This window comes from Salmo salar, unplaced genomic scaffold, assembly GCF_905237065.1.
Source record: "Salmo salar unplaced genomic scaffold, Ssal_v3.1, whole genome shotgun sequence".
Lineage (NCBI taxonomy): Eukaryota > Metazoa > Chordata > Actinopteri > Salmoniformes > Salmonidae > Salmo > Salmo salar.
In genome coordinates, this window is record NW_025548301.1 from 244859 (window position 1) to 264124 (window position 19266).

The 19266-nt window shown below is 41.4% G+C and overlaps 1 long non-coding RNA gene across 1 annotated transcript; it reads left to right on the forward strand.

The window, feature by feature from the left end:
• Nucleotides 1–687: 687 nt before the first annotated feature.
• LOC123732874 (uncharacterized) lies at nt 688–14397 on the forward strand. Its single transcript, XR_006763452.1, has 4 exons — nt 688–831; nt 9314–9381; nt 12523–12621; nt 13419–14397. It is a non-coding gene; the product is annotated as an uncharacterized lncRNA (long non-coding RNA).
• Nucleotides 14398–19266: the final 4869 nt, after the last annotated feature.

The window sequence follows — 19266 nt, forward strand, 5'->3', positions numbered from 1 at the left end:
AGGGAGACATGCACTTATTAAACACATCCCCTACATTCATAACAGACTTCATTCTAAAAATATAATGTTGAGTATATTATCAAAATATTGCCACTTTAATCTCGAAATATTGCCACTTTTAAAAGTACTATCAAAAAACTGTGACTTTAGAGAGAGAGAAAAAAGAAAGAAGGGATTGAGGGGTAATTTAATCAGATTGGCTTTTGGACAGGTCAGAGTCAATGTTTGAAGTTGTTGGCAATACACTGTAGATGTATGTGTTCAAAAGTAGCTCCCAATGTCTTCAAATCCCTGGGGAGAGAGGAGCTGCTACCCCTGGGGAGAGAGGAGCTGCTACCCCTGGGGAGAGAAGAGCTGCTACCCCTGGGGAGAGAGGAGCTGCTACCCCTGGAGAGAGAGGAGCTGCTACCCCTAGGGAGAGAGGAGCTGCTACCCCTGGGGAGCTGCTACCCCTGGGGAGAGAGGAGCTGCTACCCCTAGGGAGAGAGGAGCTGCTACCCCTGGGGAGAGAGGAGCTGCTACCCCTGGGGAGAGAGGAGCTGCTACCCCTGGGGAGAGAGGAGCTGCTACCCCTGGGGAGAGAGGAGCTGCTACTTCTGGGGAGAGAGGAGCTACTACCCCTGGGGAGAGAGGAGCTGCTACCCCTGGGGAGAGAGGAGCTGCTACCCCTGGGGAGAGAGAGGAGCTGCACATTGTAAGAGCTGTAAAGAGAGAGGGAGTGGAGAGAGAACAGGCAGAACCTGATATGTAAATGAGCAGAGCAAACGAAAGTAACTTTCGAAGACCGAATGATCATTCCAGACTCTGTTTCTATTGAGAGAGAGATAAAAGGTAAGATGATTATTGTGTATTCATATAGTTGATGATATTGTTATGTGTATTCATATAGTTGATGATATTGTTATGTGTATTAATATAGTTGATGATATTGTTGTGTATTCATATAGTTGATGATTTTGTTATGTGTATTCATATAGTTGATGATATGTGTATTAATATAGTTGATGATATTGTTATGTGTATTAATATAGCTGATGATATTGTTGTGTGTATTCATATAGTTGATGATATTGTTATGTGTATTCATATAGTTGATGATATTGTTATGTGTATTCATATAGTTGATGGTATTGTTGTGTGTATTCATATAGTTGATGATATTTTTGGTGGACAGTGTTATAATAGTCCTACTCTCCTTAAAATGTTTTTGATGTAAATTAGATGTGTGGGGTGAATTCGTTCTGTGCCCATCTGTGTGCCCCAGGGTGATCGCTCCTACACTATCTAGAATCTAAAAGGGTTCTTTGGCTGTCCCCATAGGAGAACCCTTTGTAGAACATATTTTGGTACTAGGTAGAACCCTTTTGGGTTCCATGAAGAACCCTTTCCACAGAGGGTTTTACATTGAAGCCAGAAGGGTTCTACCTGGAACCCCAAATAATCTCCTATGGGGACAGACGGAGGACCTGTTTGGAACCCTTTATTCTAAGAGTGTACTGGATCATAGGTCTATAGACAAGTCTTCTCAAAACATTTTTAAAACATTTTGTGGAAAGCCAAACAATAACTTACACTTCCTCAAAACAGGTTGTGTGTATTCATTAGTGCCGACCGTAGCAAAACATTTGGCAACAGAAACCGTTTAGGTCACATTGTACAGTGTTTGGAGTAAACTGTTTATGCATCATTTTAGAACTGTTGGCTGTGGAGTAAACTAATGAATACAACCCAGTTTGTAGCCAACAACTCGGCTGTTTATACCTGATGCTGAAACCTGAACATAGCCTGGTGGTACACTAATATGCAAGCTAGATATTCTGGTTTTCTAAAGCTAGCCAGCTTCAGTTATCTTCACATTCCATCTCAGGCCTCATCCATCAGAATATACAGAGTGCTAGTCATCAGAAAGCTGCTCTCTCAGCAGAACAGAAAATATCTCAATGACTTGACATGTTCTGGTTGTGAATTCAGGCTACAAGGTGACAATCCTGTCAGGGATTATTGTAAAGTGTGTAGATAAATTAAATGTATGGTGTAATGTTAGTATAGTGAATGACAGTAAAACACTCCTAACAGTCTACTACAACTGAGACAGGTTGGTGTAATGTTAGTATAGTGAATGACAGTAAAACACTCCTAACAGTCTACTACTACTGAGACAGGTTGGTGTAATGTTAGTATAGTGAATGACAGTAAAACACTCCTAACAGTCTACTACTACTGAGACAGGTTGGTGTAATGTTAGTATAGTGAATGACAGTAAAACACTCCTAACAGTCTACTACTACTGAGACAGTTTGGTGTAATGTTAGTATAGTGAATGACAGTAAAACACTCCTAACAGTCTACTACTACTGAGACAGGTTGGTGTAATGTTAGTATAGTGAATGACAGTAAAACACTCCTAACAGTCTACTACTACTGAGACAGGTTGGTGTAATGTTAGTATAGTGAATGACAGTAAAACACTCCTAACAGTCTACTACTACTGAGACAGGTTGGTGTAATGTTAGTATAGTGAATGACAGTAAAACACTCCTAACAGTCTACTACTACTAAGACAGGTTGGTGTAATGTTAGTATAGTGAATGACAGTAAAACACTCCTAACAGTCTACTACTACTGAGACAGGTTGGTGTGATGTTAGTATAGTGAATGACAGTAAAACACTCCTAACAGTCTACTACTACTGAGACAGGTTGGTGTAATGTTAGTATAGTGAATGACAGTAAAACACTCCTAACAGTCTACTACTACTGAGACAGGTTGGTGTAATGTTAGTATAGTGAATGACAGTAAAACACTCCTAACAGTCTACTACTACTGAGACAGGTTGGTGTAATGTTAGTATAGTGAATGACAGTAAAACACTCCTAACAGTCTACTACTACTGAGACAGGTTGGTGTCAGTTTAATCAGACAAAATGGAGCTGACTGGACGTGGTCAAGTCAAATTCAATATATCAATATTCAGATATTATAGTTCTACATTTAACATTTCAATATAATTGTATCATAGTTCCTCTATAGCGTAGTGATCCTCTACATTTCATATGATAATGTATTTGTATCATAGTTCTACTATAGTGTAGTGAACCTCTACATTTCATATGATAATGTAATTGTATCATTTACATTTACATTTTAGTCATTTAGCAGACGCTCTTATCCAGAGCGACTTACAAATTGGTGCATTCACCTATAATATCCAGTGGAACAACCACTTTACAATAGTGCATCTAAATCTTTTAAGGGGGGGTTAGAAGGATTACCTTATCCTAACCCAGGTATTCCTTGAAGAGGTGGGGTTTCAGGTGTCTCCGGAAGGTGGTGATTGACTCCGCTGTCCTGGCGTCGTGAGGGAGCTTGTTCCACCATTGGGGTGCCAGAGCAGCGAACAGTTTTGACTGGGCTGAGCGGGAACTGTGCTTCCTCAGAGGTAGGGAGGCGAGCAGGCCAGAGGTGGATGAACGGAGTGCCCTTGTTTGGGTGTAGGGCCTGATCAGAGCCTGAAGGTACGGAGGTGCCGTTCCCCTAACAGCTCCGTAGGCAAGCACCATGGTCTTGTAGCGGATGCGAGCTTCGACTGGAAGCCAGTGGAGAGAGCGGAGGAGCGGGGTGACGTGAGAGAACTTGGGAAGGTTGAACACCAGACGGGCTGCGGCGTTCTGGATGAGTTGTAGGGGTTTAATGGCACAGGCAGGGAGCCCAGCCAACAGCGAGTTGCAGTAATCCAGACGGGAGATGACAAGTGCCTGGATTAGGACCTGCGCCGCTTCCTGTGTGAGGCAGGGTCGTACTCTGCGAATGTTGTAGAGCATGAACCTACAGGATCGGGTCACCGCCTTGATGTTGGTGGAGAACGACAGGGTGTTGTCCAGGGTCACGCCAAGGCTCTTAGCACTCTGGGAGGAGGACACAAGGGAGTTGTCAACCGTGATGGCGAGATCATGGAACGGGCAGTCCTTCCCCGGGAGGAAGAGCAGCTCCGTCTTGCCGAGGTTCAGCTTGAGGTGGTGATCCGTCATCCACACTGATATGTCTGCCAGACATGCAGAGATGCGATTCGCCACCTGGTTGTCAGAAGGGGGAAAGGAGAAGATTAATTGTGTGTCATCTGCATAGCAATGATATGAGAGACCATGTGAGGATATGACAGAGCCAAGTGACTTGGTGTATAGCGAGAATAGGAGTGGGCCAAGAACAGAGCCCTGGGGGACACCAGTGGTGAGAGCACGTGGTGCGGAGACAGATTCTCGCCACGCCACCTGGTAGGAGCGACCTGTCAGGTAGGACGCAATCCAAGCGTGCGCGGTGCCAGAGATGCCCAGCTCGGAGAGGGTGGAGAGGAGGATCTGATGGTTCACGGTATCAAAGGCAGCAGATAGGTCTAGAAGGATGAGAGCAGAGGAGAGAGAGTTAGCTTTAGCAGTGCGGAGAGCCTCCGTGACACAGAGAAGAGCAGTCTCAGTTGAATGCCCAGTCTTGAAACCTGACTGATTAGGATCAAGAAGGTCATTCTGAGAGAGATAGCAAGAGAGCTGGCCAAGCACGGCGCGTTCAAGAGTTTTGGAGAGAAAGGAAAGAAGGGATACTGGCCTGTAGTTGTTGACATCGGAGGGGTCGAGTGTAGGTTTTTTTCAGAAGGGGTGCAACTCTCGCTCTCTTGAAGACGGAAGGGACGTAGCCAGCGGTCAAGGATGCGTTGATGAGCGAGGTGAGGTAGGGGAGAAGGTCTCCGGAAATGGTCTGGAGAAGAGAGGAGGGGATAGGGTCAAGTGGGCAGGTTGTTGGGCGGCCGGCCGTCACAAGACGCGAGATTTCATCTGGAGAGAGAGGGGAGAAAGAGGTCAAAGCACAGGGTAGGGCAGTGTGAGCAGGACCAGCAGTGTCGTTTGACTTAGCAAACGAGGATCGGATGTCGTCAACCTTCTTTTCAAAATGGTTGACGAAGTCATCCGCAGAGAGGGAGGAGGGGGGAGGGGGAGGAGGATTCAGGAGGGAGGAGAAGGTAGCAAAGAGCTTCCTAGGGTTAGAGGCAGATGCTTGGAGTTTAGAGTGGTAGAAAGTGGCTTTAGCAGCAGAGACAGAAGAGGAAAATGTAGAGAGGAGGGAGTGAAAGGATGCCAGGTCCGCAGGGGAGGCGAGTTTTCCTCCATTTCCGCTCGGCTGCCCGGAGCCCTGTTCTGTGAGCTCGCAGTGAGTCGTCGAGCCACGGAGCAGGAGGGGAGGACCGAGCCGGCCTGGAGGATAGGGGACAGAGGAGATCAAAGGATGCAGAGAGGGAGGAGAGGAGGGTTGAGGAGGCAGAATCAGGAGATAGGTTGGAGAAGGTTTGAGCAGAGGGAAGAGATGATAGGATGGAAGAGGAGAGAGTAGCGGGAGAGAGAGAGCGAAGGTTGGGACGGCGCAATACCATCCGAGTAGGGGGAGAGTGAGAAGTGTTGGATGAGAGCGAGAGGGAAAAGGATACAAGGTAGTGGTCGGAGACTTGGAGGGGAGTTGCAATGAGATTAGTGGAAGAACAGCATCTAGTAAAGATGAGGTCAAGCGTATTGCCTGCCTTGTGAGTAGGGGGGGGAAGGTGAGAGGGTGAGGTCGAAAGAGGAGAGGAGTGGAAAGAAGGAGGCAGAGAGGAATGAGTCGAAGGTAGACGTGGGGAGGTTAAAGTCACCCAGAACTGTGAGAGGTGAGCCATCCTCAGGAAAGGAACTTATCAAGGCGTCAAGCTCATTGATGAACTCTCCAAGGGAACCTGGAGGGCGATAAATGATAAGGATGTTAAGCTTGAAAGGGCTGGTAACTGTGACAGCATGGAATTCAAATGAGGAGATAGACAGATGGGTCAGGGGAGAAAGAGAGAATGTCCACTTGGGAGAGATGAGGATTCCAGTGCCACCACCCCGCTGGCTCGATGCTCTAGGGGTATGCGAGAACACGTAGTCAGACGAGGAGAGAGCAGTAGGAGTAGCAGTGTTATCTGTGGTGATCCATGTTTCCGTCAGCGCCAGGAAGTCTAGGGACTGGAGGGTAGCATAGGCTGAGATGAACTCAGCCTTGTTGGCCGCAGACCGGCAGTTCCAGAGGCTGCCGGAGACCTGGAACTCCACGTGGGTCGTGCGCGCTGGGCCCACCAGGTTAGAGTGCCACGCGGTGTGGAGCGTTTGTATGGCCTGTGCAGAGGAGAGAGAACAGGGATAGGCAGGCACATAGTAGACAAGCTACAGAAGAGGCTACGCTAATGCAAATGAGATTGGAGTGACAAGTGGACTACACGTCTCGAATGTTCAGGAAGTTAAGCTTACGTTGCAAAAATGTTATTGACTAAGATGATACAGTACTGCTGGCTGGTGGAGTAGGCTAGCTAGCAGTGGCTGCGTTGTTGACTTTGAACGTGTAGCTGGCTAGGTAACCTCGGTAGTTTCAGTACTACACCTTGTCATATCATAGTTCTACTATAGTGTAGTGATCCTCTACATTTCATATGATAATGTAATTGTATCATAGTTCCTCTATAGCGTAGTGATCCTCTAAATTTTATATGATAATGTATTTGTATCATAGTTCCTCTATAGCGTACTGATCCTCTACATTTCATATGATAATGTAATTGTATCATAGTTCCACTATAGTGTAGTGATCCTCTACATTTCATATGATAATGTAATTGTATCATAGTTCCACTAAAGTGCAGTGATCCTCGCTATATGAGCCACTTCACAATTCCAAACAAGTGACCCAAGTGAATTGGTGCCAATGGCACGATGCGTAGGTTGTTGGCCTTTTACATGTGCGACCTGGGTTGGCTTCCCTGCCCCGCTGTTCGCTACATTGGTGTCAGAAATAGTGTCTGAGACTTGCTTTTTTAAAATTGCATTTGGGACAGTGTGAGCCAGGTAACAATTCCCACCATGTGGGTTAAGCCTATTGGTGCATTGTCAGAATGCACTCCCAGGACTTCTACTTCAATAACAAATGTTGGTTTGGATCCAAATAATCCATAGTTATATCCAAATAGAGGCGTTTTGTTCGTGCGTTCAAGACACTATCCGAAGGGTAAAGAAGGGTGACGCGCCCGACGCGTTTCGTGACAAAAAAATTCAAAATATTCCATTACCGTACTTCGAAGCATGTCAACCGCTGTTTAAAATAAATTTTTATGCTATTTTTCACGTAAAAAAAGCGATAATATTCCGACCGGGAGTCGTTGTTTTCGTTCAAAGAGAGAGAAAGTAAACATGGTGTCGGCTCGTGCACGCGCTTCCAGTCTCATTGTCCTCAGGTCGACCACTTACCAAATGCACTAATGTTTTTCAGCCATGGCCTGCAAAGCCACCATTCATCGTTCTGGCGCCTTCTGAGAGCCTATGGGAGCGTTAGAAAATGTCACGTTATAACAGAGATCCCCTGTTTTGGTTAGAGATGATCAAGAAGGCCATGAAATGGTCAGAGAGGGCACTTTCTGTTTGGAATCTTCTCAGGTTTTGGCCTGCCAAATGAGTTCTGTTATACTCACAGCCACCATTCAAACAGTTTTAGAAACTTTAGGGTGTTTTCTATCCAAATCAAACAATGATATGCATATTCTAGTTACTGGGCAGGAGTAGTAACCAGATTAAATTGGGTACGTTTCTTATCCGGCCGTGCAAATACTGCCCCCTATCCCCAACAGGTTAAATCACCATGACAACCATTTCATTATTTCTCCAGAGCAGCAAGGGAATCTAGAGACTCAACCTTTGTAGAATCACAATCACCTTTATTCACCAAGTACATTTGCACGTACATATGTAGGATCTTAATTTGAGCCAGTTTATTAAAATATTCCTGCAGGAACAGGAAACGTGAATTATTATGTGAATTATACTTAATTGACATTTCTGTAGGAGTTACTACATTTTTCGTAAGGAAAAGATCTAAGTGGAAATTACAAACTTCAGAAGCCTTTGTAAACCTTTTACATTTGAGTCATTTAGCAGACACTCTTATCCAGAGAATACATTTCATGCATTTTTTTATTATTTTTATTATGTACTGGCCCCCGGCGAATCGAACCCACAACCCTGGCATTGCACACACCATGCTGGCGTTGCAAACACCATGCTCTACCAACGGAGCCACAAGGAATACACAACAAGTTTTAGATGTCCTGCATTGCTGGAAAGTTCTTCTGCAGTGGGGGGTGATCAAATGAAGATCCTACATCTGTACACATAATTGTACATGGGGATATGTATGGGGGTCTATAACATCCAATCACAGAGGTTTACAGCAGCTGACAGTTGCAATGTTATTGCTAATAAGTCAAACTGCCCTTTTCAGATGAAGAGTAGCCTTCCCTGTAGCTCAGTTGGTAGAGCATGGTGTTTGCAACGCCAGGGTTGTGGGTTCAATTCCCACGGGGGGCCAGCACAGAAAAAATAAAATGTATGAAATGTATGCATTCACTACTGTAAGTCGCTCTGGATAAGAGTGTCTGCTAAATGATGTAAATGTAAAGCCATAATCTCTGTACAGATGTAGGATTTTAATTTGATCACCCTGTTGCAGAAAAAATAAACTTGTAGTGTATTTGAGTGTAATTAAACTTTAAAAACGGTTTCTGAAGATGATAAATTCCACAAAACTGTTCATTAATTATAATCCACATAATAATTCAAATGTCCTGTTTCTGCAGGATTATTTTCCTGCTGTAGCAAACTGGCTCAAATTAAGATCCAACACCTGTAGCAATATACCTCTAATGTATATGGCTATATCAGGATATATATACCTCTAATGTATATGGCTATATCAGGATATATATACCTCTCTCTATTGGATATGGTTATATAAGGATATATATACCTCTCTCTAATGTATATGACTATATCAGGATATATATACCTCTCTCTAATGGATATGGTTATATCAGGATATTTATACCTCTCTCTATTGGATATGGTTATATATAGGATATATATATACCTCTCTCTAATGTATATGACTATATCAGGATATATATACCTCTCTCTAATGTATATGGTTATATCAGGATATATATACCTCTCTCTAATGTATATGACTATATCAGGATATATATACCTCTCTCTAATGTATATGAGTATATCAGGATATATATACCTCTCTCTAATGTATATGGCTCTATCAGGATATATATACCTCTCTCTAATGTATATGACTATATCAGGATATATATACCTCTCTCTAATGTATATGGTTATATCAGGATATATATACCTCTCTCTAATGTATATGACTATATCAGGATTGGCTTTTGACCATTTAACATATTTTATTTACTGTTGTTTAGGCTGGTTGAATGAGTTGCCTATGAAAGCTACTTCATCTGCAAGAAAACAGGCAGCTGCACCAGTGACTGTAAGTTATGTGATTTCCTCATATGAAATTAAAAGTAGGTTTGTAACCTACGCAGTTACAAAACGGCTGTTGAAACTGTGGCACATATTTCTCGGTAACATTAAATAAATGTGTTGGTATGTAGGAAAGACTGGCAGACTCTCGTACTGTAGGTCTAGGCTACCTACAAACTATTATAAGGTTAGGGCGACGTCAGACATTAAATAGTCAGTGTAGGTTTGAGATATGATCACTTATCATGCTGACAAACCTGATGGTCTCTGTGAACTGATCGGAACAGGTTTAGACAGGTCATCTATGATATGTAGGTTATATACAGTACATTCTCTGACTTGCTAATGGTAGGACTATAACATTATGTGAACTGATCTGAACAGATTTAGGCTGGTCATCTATGATTTGTAGGTTATATACAGTACATTCTCTGTCCAGCTACTGGTAGGACTATAACATTATGTTGATCTGAACAGGTTTAAACTGGTCATGTATGATATGTAGGTTATATACAGTACATTCTCTGTCCTGCTACTGGTAGGACTATAACATTATGTTGATCTGAACAGGTTTAGACTGGTCATCTATGATATGTAGGTTATATACAGTACATTCTCTGTCCTGCTACTGGTAGGACTATAACATTATGTTGATCTGAACAGGTTTAGACTGGTCATCTATGATATGAAGGTTATATACAGTACATTCTCTGTCCTGCTACTGGTAGGACTATAACATTATGTTGATGTGAACAGGTTTAGACTGGTCATCTATGATATGTAGGTTATATACAGTACATTCTCTGTCCTGCTACTGGTAGGACTATAACATTATGTTGATCTGAACAGGTTTAGACTGGTCATCTATGATATGTAGGTTATATACAGTACATTCTCTGTCCTGCTACTGGTAGGACTATAACGTTATGTTGATCTGAACAGGTTTAGGCTGGTCATCTATGATAGGTAGGTTATATACAGTACATTCTCTGTCCTGCTACTGGTAGGACTATAACATTATGTGAACTGATCTGAACAGGTTTAGTCTGGTCATCTATGATATGTAGGTTATATACAGTACATTCTCTGTCCTGCTACTGGTAGGACTATAACATTATATTGATCTGAACAGGTTTAGACTGGTCATCTATGATATGTAGGTTATATACAGTACATTCTCTGTCCTGCTACTGGTAGGACTATAACATTATGTTGATCTGAACAGGTTTAGACTGGTCATCTATGATATGTAGGTTATATACAGTACATTCTCTGTCCTGCTACTGGTAGGACTATAACATTATGTTGATCTGAACAGGTTTAGACTGGTCATCTATGATATGTAGGTTATATACAGTACATTCTCACTGCTTCCTCAGAGGTAGGGGGGCCAGCAGGCCAGAGGTGGATGAACGCAGTGCCCTTGTTTGGGTGTAGGGCCTGATCAGAGCCTGAAGGTATGGAGGTGCCGTTCCCTTCACAGCTCCGTAGGCAATCACCATGGTCTTGTAGCGGATGCGAGCTTCAACTGGAAGCCAGTGGAGAGAGCGGAGGAGCGGGGTGACGTGAGAGAACTTGGGAAGGTTGAACACCAGACGGGCTGCGGCGTTCTGGATGAGTTGTAGGGGTTTAATGGCACAGGCAGGGAGCCCAGCCAACAGCGAGTTGCAGTAATCCAGACGGGAGATGACAAGTGCCTGGATTAGGACCTGCGCCGCTTCCTGTGTGAGGCAGGGTCGTACTCTGCGAATGTTGTAGAGCATGAACCTACAGGATCGGGTCACCGCCTTGATGTTGGTGGAGAACGACAGGGTGTTGTCCAGGATCACGCCAAGGTTCTTAGCACTCTGGGAGGAGGACACAAGGGAGTTGTCAACCGTGATGGCGAGATCATGGAACGGGCAGTCCTTTCCCGGGAGGAAGAGCAGCTCCGTCTTGCCGAGGTTCAGCTTGAGGTGGTGATCCGTCATCCACACTGATATGTCTGACAGACATGCAGAGATGCGATTCGCCGCCTGGTTATCAGAAGGGGGAAAGGAGAAGATTAATTGTGTGTCGTCTGCATAGCAATGATAGGAGAGACCATGTGAGGATATGACAGAGCCAAGGTTATATACAGTACATTTTCTGTCCTGCTACTGGTAGGACTATAACGTTATGTGAACTGATCTGAACAGGTTTAGACTGGTCATACATTTTCGGCCTTCAGTCTATATTCTCAGGTACATTTAGAAAATAACAGATTGAAAGACAATAAATAGCCTACTTTTAATGAATAAAAATAATTTTGAGATTTGGCCTTGTGTTGTTGTACTGTCTATAACTACCTTAACAAACAGTGACTTATTATTATTATTAATAGTAATATTATTGTTGCTGTACTGTCTATAACTACCTTAACAAACAGTGACTTATTATTATTATTATTATTATTATTGTTATTATTGTTGCTGTACTGTCTATAACTACCTTAACAAAGAGTAACTTATTATTATTATTATCATTATTATTATTATTATTATTATTGTTGTTGCTGTACTGTCTATAACTACCTTAACAAACAGTGACTTATTATTATTATTATTATTATTGTTGCTGTACTGTCTATAACTACCTTAACAAACAGTGACTTATTATTATTATTGACAGTTACCATGGAGATGAAATGTCACAACTACATGTTCATGTGATGCATTAAATCACCTGACTGTTTCTATGTCTGTTAGTAAATGTTTTATTTCGCAAAGAGATAATGAATAAATGATAACAATTGACATTAAATAATTAGTTGTTACTGTGTTAACCACAACCAACATGCTGGATCTCTGTTTAGTTGTTACTGTGTTAACCACAACCAACATGTTGGATCTCTGTTTAGTTGTCACTGTGTTAACCACAACCAACATGTTGGATCTCTGTTTAGTTGTCACTGTGTTAACCACAACCAACATGCTGGATCTCTGTTTAGTTGTCACTGTGTTGACCACAACCAACATGTTGGATCTCTGTTTAGTTGTCACTGTGTTAACCACAACCAACATGCTGGATCTCTGTTTAGTTGTCACTGTGTTAACCACAACCAACATGTTGGATCTCTGTTTAGTTGTCACTGTGTTAACCACAACCAACATGCTGGATCTCTGTTTAGGGGTCAGTGCTGTAAAATGAATCTCTCTGAGGAGAGAGAGGAGGGGGGCCCTGCCTCTAAAATGAGTCTCTCTGAGGGACATGACACCAAAGCTAAGAGGTAAGATGACAATTTTATGAAGAATTTATTATGTTTATTTCCAAAATAAATAGCTATCTTAAGATGAATGCAGTTACTGTAATTCTCTCTGGATAAGAGCATCTGCTAAATCAGGGGTTCTCAATCCGGGGTCTGTGGAGGTACTGCAGGGGTTCCACGGCACCCTGACTGTACTCGTTGCAATGTAAGACATTTGATAGAATTTCCACATGACACGACCACTTTGTCTACTCTTAATTATTGACTAATATAATGGAATGCATATTTTTTTAACCAATTGTGATCTTTTTCACAAGCAGAATTCTGACAATATTACCGTTATATCAACACACTCTTCACACCCGTTTAACAACTCTAAATATCTTTGGCATAGTAGGCATCAAGTCCCTTGCCAATAATGTTGCCTACAACGTTGCATACAATGTTCATTTTCATCAAACACATATTATGCCCTTAATGCCTTCAATTGCCTAATTTATAGCCATGTCCAATTTAGGATTATTTTTTAACAACGTGATGTTGCGCTCCAAAGGGATATCTTGAAATAACATGATGTAGATAATTAAATAATCAAAAGAAAAACGTGTTTATTATACACTCTTAGAAAAGAAGGTTCCTTATTGAACCAAAAAGGCTTCTATCACTTCCTTAATATATGGAACCACTAAAAGTGATATATATTTTTGGGTTCAGTGAAGAAGAACCTCTAGAGTTCTGATCAACGAAAGGTTAATGTTTTGAGGACGTGAACCCAGCAGCCCTCCAGGGGTCAGATCAATTCCTCCCGTTTTTTCCAGCGCCCGGCCCGGGATATAAACCAGCCACCTTTCAACCACAGGTCCAACTCCTGCCACAGCTCCAACTCCTTAGCCGCTGGGTGAAAACCTGAGTTAATTTTCTGAAATAAGCATGAGTTAATCTGCCAAAATGAAGACAAAATGTTTTAGAGACATACATGGTATCACTTGTTACATATAAGTATTATACATAAATCATTGCCAAAAGCACAAGACATATATTATTAATGGATTGATCATATAGAAATATAAAACATTATTTTTAACTTCTCCAAAGCAATGACGTGGCATTGTATTGTAGTTCAACTGTATTTAATGGTGTATGTAGTTGTGTTGTCATGTGAATGTTGTATTGTAGTAACCAACTGTATTTAATGGTGTTATGTAGTTGTGTTGTGAATGTTGTATTGTAGTAATCCTCAACTGTATTTAATGGTGTTATGTAGTTGTGTTGTCATGTTGTGAATGTTGTATTGTAGTAATCAACTGTATTTAATGGTGTTATGTAGTTGTGTTGTCATGTTTTGGATATTGCATTGTAGTAGGCCTAGCCCTCACCAACAGAGACAGCAACAGACAACACAGAGAAAGTGATGGAGAAAGTGATGGAGAAAGTGACAGAGAAAGTGATGGAGAGAGGCAGAGGATGGGAGTGTACAGTAGACTGGGATTATAATTACTGCACTGCGCGTGTGTGTGTGTGTGTGTGTGTGTGTCTGTGTGTGTGTGAGAGAGAGAGTGAGAGGGTGTTTTGGTACTGTAGGATTCTTTAATCAGTGTGGCTCATTGGACAGGTCAGAGTCTCAACACAATTGAAAACTTACCATCATCAAAACAGCAAATTATGGAATTTCTCGTGGAAGAATGGTTTCACATCCCTCCAAAAGTTCCAGACACTTGAAGGAGCTGTTAAGAGAGAGGGAGGGAGAGAGAACAGGAAGAACCTGATATGTAAATGAGTAGAGCAAACGAAAGTAACTTTCTGGTCATCTATGATATGTAGGTTATATACAGTACATTCTCTGTCCTGCTACTGGTAGGACTATAACATTATGTGAACTGATCTGAACAGGTTTAGACTGGTCATCTATGATATGTAGGTTATATACAGTACATTCTCTGTCCTGCTACTGGTAGGACTATAACATTATGTTGATCTGAACAGGTTTAGACTGGTCATCTATGATATGTAGGTTATATACAGTACATTCTCTGTCCTGCTACTGGTAGGACTATAACATTATGTTGATCTGAACAGGTTTAGACTGGTCATCTATGATATGTAGGTTATATACAGTACATTCTCTGTCCTGCTACTGGTAGGACTATAACATTATGTTGATCTGAACAGGTTTAGACTGGTCATCTATGATATGAAGGTTATATACAGTACATTCTCTGTCCTGCTACTGGTAGGACTATAACGTTATGTTGATCTGAACAGGTTTAGGCTGGTCATCTATGATAGGTAGGTTATATACAGTACATTCTCTGTCCTGCTACTGGTAGGACTATAACATTATGTGAACTGATCTGAACAGGTTTAGACTGGTCATCTATGATATGTAGGTTATATACAGTACATTCTCTGTCCTGCTACTGGTAGGACTATAACATTATGTGAACTGATCTGAACAGGTTTAGTCTGGTCATCTATGATATGTAGGTTATATACAGTACATTCTCTGTCCTGCTACTGGTAGGACTATAACATTATATTGATCTGAACAGGTTTAGACTGGTCATCTATGATATGTAGGTTATATACAGTACATTCTCTGTCCTGCTACTGGTAGGACTATAACATTATGTTGATGTGAACAGGTTTAGACTGGTCATCTATGATATGTAGGTTATATACAGTACATTCTCTGTCCTGCTACTGGTAGGACTATAACATTATGTTGATGTGAACAGGTTTAGGCTGGTCATCTATGATATCTAGGTTATATACAGTACATTCTCTGTCCTGCTACTGGTAGGACTATAACATTATGTTGATCTGAACAGGTTTAGACTGGTCATCTATGATATGTAGGTTATATACAGTACATTCTCACTGCTTCCTCAGAGGTAGGGGGGCCAGCAGGCCAGAGGTGGATGAACGCAGTGCCCTTGTTTGGGTGTAGGGCCTGATCAGAGCCTGAAGGTCTGGAGGTGCCGTTCCCTTCACAGCTCCGTAGGCAAGCACCATGGTCTTGTAGCGGATGCGAGCTTCAACTGGAAGCCAGTGGAGAGAGCGGAGGAGCGGGGTGACGTGAGAGAACTTGGGAAGGTTGAACACCAGACGGGCTGCGGCGTTCTGGATGAGTTGTAGGGGTTTAATGGCACAGGCAGGGAGCCCAGCCAACAGCGAGTTGCAGTAATCCAGACGGGAGATGACAAGTGCCTGGATTAGGACCTGCGCCGCTTCCTGTGTGAGGCAGGGTCGTACTCTGCGAATGTTGTAGAGCATGAACCTACAGGATCGGGTCACCGCCTTGATGTTAGTGGAGAACGACAGGGTGTTGTCCAGGATCACGCCAAGGTTCTTAGCACTCTGGGAGGAGGACACAAGGGAGTTGTCAACCGTGATGGCGAGATCATGGAACGGGCAGTCCTTCCCCGGGAGGAAGAGCAGCTCCGTCTTGCCGAGGTTCAGCTTGAGGTGGTGATCCGTCATCCACACTGATATGTCTGACAGACATGCAGAGATGCGATTCGCCGCCTGGTTATCAGAAGGGGGAAAGGAGAAGATTAATTGTGTGTCGTCTGCATAGCAATGATAGGAGAGACCATGTGAGGATATGACAGAGCCAAGTTTATATACAGTACATTTTCTGTCCTGCTACTGGTAGGACTATAACGTTATGTGAACTGATCTGAACAGGTTTAGACTGGTCATACATTTTCGGCCTTCAGTCTATATTCTCAGGTACATTTAGAAAATAACAGATTGAAAGACAATAAATAGCCTACTTTTAATGAATAAAAATAATTTTGAGATTTGGCCTTGTGTTGTTGTACTGTCTATAACTACCTTAACAAACAGTGACTTATTATTATTATTAATAGTAATATTATTGTTGCTGTACTGTCTATAACTACCTTAACAAACAGTGACTTATTATTATTATTATTATTATTGTTATTATTATTGTTATTGTTGCTGTACTGTCTATAACTACCTTAACAAAGAGTAACTTATTATTATTATTATCATTATTATTATTATTATTGTTGTTGCTGTACTGTCTATAACTACCTTAACAAACAGTGACTTATTATTATTATTATTATTATTGTTATTATTATTGTTATTGTTGCTGTACTGTCTATAACTACCTTAACAAAGAGTAACTTATTATTATTATTATCATTATTATTATTATTATTATTGTTGCTGTACTGTCTATAACTACCTTAACAAACAGTGACTTATTATTATTATTGACAGTTACCATGGAGATGAAATGTCACAACTACATGTTCATGTGATGCATTAAATCACCTGACTGTTTCTATGTCTGTTAGTAAATGTTTTATTTCGCAAAGAGATAATGAATAAATGATAACAATTGAACTTCAATAATTAGTTGTCACTGTGTTGACCACAACCAACATGCTGGATCTCTGTTTAGTTGTCACTGTGTTAACTACAACCAACATGTTGGATCTCTGTTTAGTTGTCACTGTGTTAACCACAACCAACATGCTGGATCTCTGTTTAGTTGTCACTGTGTTGACCACAACCAACATGTTGGATCTCTGTTTAGTTGTCACTGTGTTAACCACAACCAACATGCTGGATCTCTGTTTAGTTGTCACTGTGTTAACCACAACCAACATGCTGGATCTCTGTTTAGGGGTCAGTGCTGTAAAATGAGTCTCTCTGAGGAGAGAGAGGAGGGGGCCCTGCCTCTAAAATGAGTCTCTCTGAGGGACATGACACCAAAGCTAAGAGGTAAGATGACAATTTTATGAAGAATTTATTATGTTTATTTCCAAAATAAATAGCTATCTTAAGATGAATGCAGTTACTGTAAATCTCTCTAGATAAGAGCATCTGCTAAATCAGGGGTTCTCAATCCGGGGTCTGTGGAGGTACTGCAGGGGTTCCACGGCACCCTGACTGTACTCGTTGCAATGTAAGACATTTGATAGAATTTCCACATGACACGACCACTTTGTCTACTCTTAATTATTGACTAATATAATGGAATGCATATTTTTTTTAACCAATTGTGATCTTTTTCACAAGCAGAATTCTGACAATATTACCGTTATATCAACACACTCTTCACACCCGTTAAACAACTCTAAATATCTTTGGCATAGTAGGCATCAAGTCCCTTGCCAATAATGTTGCCTACAACGTTGCATACAATGTTCATTTTCATCAAACACATATTATGCCCTTAATGCCTTCAATTGCCTAATTTATAGCCATGTCCAATTTAGGATTATTTTTTAACAACGTGATGTTGCGCTCCAAAGGGATATCTTGAAATAACATGATGTAGATAATTAAATAATCAAAAGAAAAACGTGTTTATTATACACTCTTAGAAAAGAAGGTTCCTTATTGAACCAAAAAGGCTTCTATCACTTCCTTAATATATGGAACCACTAAAAGTGATATATATTTTTGGGTTCAGTGAAGAAGAACCTCTAGAGTTCTGATCAACGAAAGGTTAATGTTTTGAGGACGTGAACCCAGCAGCCCTCCAGGGGTCAGATCAATTCCTCCCGTTTTTTCCAGCGCCCGGCCCGGGATATAAACCAGCCACCTTTCAACCACAGGTCCAACTCCTGCCACAGCTCCAACTCCTTAGCCGCTGGGTGAAAACCTGAGTTAATTTTCTGAAATAAGCATGAGTTAATCTGCCAAAATGAAGACAAAATGTTTTAGAGACATACATGGTATCACTTGTTACATATAAGTATTATACATAAATCATTGCCAAAAGCACAAGACATATATTATTAATGGATTGATCATATAGAAATATAAAACATTATTTTTAACTTCTCCAAAGCAATGACGTGGCATTGTATTGTAGTTCAACTGTATTTAATGGTGTATGTAGTTGTGTTGTCATGTGAATGTTGTATTGTAGTAACCAACTGTATTTAATGGTGTTATGTAGTTGTGTTGTGAATGTTGTATTGTAGTAATCCTCAACTGTATTTAATGGTGTTATGTAGTTGTGTTGTCATGTTGTGAATGTTGTATTGTAGTAATCAACTGTATTTAATGGTGTTATGTAGTTGTGTTGTCATGTTTTGGATATTGCATTGTAGTAGGCCTAGCCCTCACCAACAGAGACAGCAACAGACAACACAGAGAAAGTGATGGAGAAAGTGATGGAGAAAGTGACAGAGAAAGTGATGGAGAGAGGCAGAGGATGGGAGTGTACAGTAGACTGGGATTATAATTACTGCACTGCGCGTGTGTGTGTGTGTGTGTGTGTGTGTCTGTGTGTGTGTGAGAGAGAGAGTGAGAGGGTGTTTTGGTACTGTAGGATTCTTTAATCAGTGTGGCTCATTGGACAGGTCAGAGTCTCAACACAATTGAAAACTTACCATCAACAAAACAGCAAATTATGGAATTTCTCGTGGAAGAATGGTTTCACATCCCTCCAAAAGTTCCAGACACTTGAAGGAGCTGTTAAGAGAGAGGGAGGGAGAGAGAACAGGAAGAACCTGATATGTAAATGAGTAGAGCAAACGAAAGTAACTTTCTGGTCATCTATGATATGTAGGTTATATACAGTACATTCTCTGTCCTGCTACTGGTAGGACTATAACATTATGTGAACTGATCTGAACAGGTTTAGACTGGTCATCTATGATATGTAGGTTATAT